We start from the raw sequence: 3812 nt of genomic DNA on the forward strand, positions 1-3812 counted from the left end.
GACTTCTGTTGTGTTCATGTCGTCTCCACTTATTTTTGTACCTCCGTTCTTCTTTTTGTGCACCGACGTTAGAGACTTTGAACTTTTTCCTCTCAACACTGTCAAAGGGGCCCCTATGACGCAGGACCAGATCGCCGCCGAAACCCCTACGACGCAGGACCAGATCGCCGCCGAAATTACCGACGACGCAAGACTGGTACCGACGTTGAAGTTTACCAATAACACAGGACTTTGTCAACGAAAGACTTTATGTAAGCATTATCGTCCGGAATAAACAGTTTACCTTTGTAAAACACTTGTCTTTGCTGCCTTTAAAAACCGCCACCCACATACACGCAGACCTTAGACCATCCCAACGGTAGGGAATAAAAATCTCCCTCCAATCGGCGTTCTTACATATTATAGCATTAAAGCGCCTCTATTGGTGCTTTAACGCTATAATATGTAAGAATTTATTTTTTGAATGTCGCAATTTACTGATCTTCGTTCATATTTATTCTAAAGACGAATCGTTGCTTGAGAAAGGTCCTAGGGAAGGAACTGAAAACGTTTGCAGTTCATTTTACAATTATTTAATACCGGTTATTGGTTTTGTTAAGTGGTTATTTTTATATTTTTATATTAATCCAGTATTTGAAGATTCTTTATCTATAGTTAGTTATGCCGACTTTTCTAGTAATATTACGACTTCAATATTTGTGACAGACAGACGTAAAGTCGAATAAAATGACTTAAACTTGAATTTTATTTTTCCATATATTTTTTGACAAACGCCGTATAATCGAGAACGACGTAACCTGTATACCTGTACATTCCATTCCATCCTATTCCTGTACAATCCAACGGTATACCTGTAAATTCCAGAAATAAGGCTCTGGTATAAGCTTCCTTGTCTATACGTCGGATCTGATATACCGTTGGATTCCTTTTGAAAATTATCTTTTTGTTTTTTGCTGCTCCTATTTCTTTGTAAATATTGCTTAAAGGTGCCATGTATTCTATCATTGTGCATGGAGGTGGTGTGACTGTCGCCGGGAGTGAACGTTTAAAAATATCGTCCGTCTTCGATTGTGGTTTTTCGGTCACTGTTCGATCAATCTTGGTTAACTCGATACCGTTGGATACAGGACAACGATAGCTACCTGTGAGTACCAATATTTTTAAAATCAGTCCTCAACTTTCGGTGATATATCCGTCCGAGCATTTTGGCCTTTGCCGTCCCCCACTGGGCCCCCCCCTTATGAACTTCACTGGATTTAAAGACTGTTTAGTGAGGCCCAGCCGATCTGTAACAAAAGCTGTAAGTTTCATCTCTGTCTGTCAAAGACTAACGGGTAATTACAGCAGGAATTATTCATCTGGTAGACAAAGGCTGTCTTGTGCCACGTGGTGGAAATAGCCATTCGGCGTGGGTAAGCCGATCGGCATTCGGCGTCTGTTACTTTTTCGGCCACGTCCATTATTGGATTGTTTTTGTAATTACATCCACTGTCGGGAGTTTCTCCTGGGCGTTACAAGTGGGTGCCCAGTTAGCGTTTTATTTGGGTTAGCTACTCGGCGATTTTCGCGCCGCATCGCCATTTCCGTGCTCCTCTCTTCGGTCATCTTGAACATTGACTGTTAATTCGGAGACGACACTCAGGAAAGCTCTTCGGCTCGGCTCAATACTGTGCCCTGTTCTGTCTCATCCTGCACAGATACTCAGTGCTGTCTCATCAAAAGTACATCGTGGACAGAATGGCTACTGAGAACGAAAACGGTGCTGTTAATAACAGCTTTATTGAGGAAGACCTGATCACTACAATAAACGAGAATCTCGATATGATCTTATCATACATTCCAACTAATACCACAGTCTCTATAAAAACGAAAGAGCGTACTCAGGCAAGAGAGGTGGCGGTGAAAATGCATGCCGCTGCCAATCAGATCTTCGGGGTCGTGCTTGCCCTCCACGAAAGGGTCAAGGCGCTCGAAATCTCCGTCACCCAAAAACTCAAAAGCACATATTCTGCTGCCGTAAAGAAGAATCTAACACCGATGAGTCAGACCACAAAACTTATAACAGCCAAATCGGCCAAACTTGAAGGGATACACAACTCAAAAAATGAGAATCACGAGTTAATAATTTCAGCCATAAGGGAACCAGAGGAACCAACACCAATCCCCGAAGAGACAATGGGGCTTTTACAAACTCATGTCGATCCCAAAAGGCTCGGAGTTAAAATTAAGACAGCGAGACCTCTCCCCAGCGGAGACATTAAGATACTGTTGCATGATGATACCGACCTCCAGACTCTAAAAAGTGCAGTCCAAAACCACGAAGCCTTAACAAATAAAATACAGATTGTGGAAAGAAATAAGAAATTGCCAAAACTAATCTTGTATAACGTACCTGATGACATTGAAGAAGAAGACCTAATTCAGAACATCTACCAACAAAATAGCTATTTACACGAAGTTCTACCCGAAGACGAGTTTATCAACAGCACCAAAATTAAACACAGTTTTCGCCCCAAAGGAAACAGCAACACCAGACATGTTATCTTAAGTGTCCAGCCATGTATAAGAAACTCGCTTATGCAGAACCAAAGAGTCTACATAGGCTGGTCCTCAATTTTACTGGATGATTACATAGCAATCACCCGCTGCTTTAACTGCACTGGGTTTGGGCACACATCGCACAGATGCACTGAGAAGCAACGCTGTACCCACTGTACAAAACGGCATAAATTCAAGGACTGTCCATACCGACAAAGTGAACCCAAATGCTATAACTGTAGACATTATAATAAGATAGTTCCAGCAAATAAGGCGGTTTCGACCGATCACAATGCCTTCGACAAATCATGCCCGATGCTTATAAGGTATAAAGCAATCCAGATTCAGACAACATGTTATGAATAATGGCTTCTTTCCAGGCACCCAACATGGCTAACAAATCCATCTATAATCAGACTAACAATCCAACGCATCCAACAAAGGATACCCTCAACATACTGCAAATAAACCTACAGAGGTGTAAAGCCGCCATGTCAAATACTGTCCAGACATCAGTAGATTTGAACGCTGACATCCTTGCCTTCCAGGAACCCTACCTCTACGACGGGAAGGTCACCCTGCTAGGCAGGGGGCGTATTTATACCTGGAGCAAAGACAACCATCCGATAAAAACGGGCTTTCAAATTGTCAACAATAACCTGAATGCCCAGCTGGTAACACAATATTGTAACAACTATATCACTACCATCAGGGTTAGCTATGGCTCTCACCATTTGCTCATCCTAAATGTATATGCTCCACCCTCTGAGGACATTCATCCCCCACTAAATGCACTAAAAGAGTATATAAATGAACTCTCTGAGAACCCAATCCTGGTATGCGGGGATTTCAATTCAAAATCCCCCATCTGGCATAGCCCAGTCGAAGATAAAAGGGGCTACGCGGTATGTGAACTCCTTTCTGAAATGGACCTCCAGTCTCTAAATACTAGCCAGCTGCCAACTTTTTCTAGCAGCACAGGGGATAGCTGGATTGATCTATGTCTCGGTAACCAAAACCTATTGAAATTTAAAATCACTTGCCAGACCCAAGAGTGTCTTTCAGCGAGTGATCACGCTTACATCTTTACCAAAATCTCTTTTGCAAACTGCCCAAAAAAATTAACAATTCATAACGTAACGAACTGGGACCTATACCAAGACTACATAAAAACGCATTGGGATCCCACTGATCTTACCTCGATCAATCAACCACAAGACATTGATTATGCTGTCGAACAGTTACAATATGCTCTCCGCAGAGCATACTTTCAA

The sequence above is a fragment of the Centruroides sculpturatus genome, unplaced genomic scaffold (genome assembly GCF_000671375.1).
Source record: "Centruroides sculpturatus isolate CEXI.00-Female unplaced genomic scaffold, Cexi_2.0 scaffold1362, whole genome shotgun sequence".
In the NCBI taxonomy this organism is placed as follows: domain Eukaryota; kingdom Metazoa; phylum Arthropoda; class Arachnida; order Scorpiones; family Buthidae; genus Centruroides; species Centruroides sculpturatus.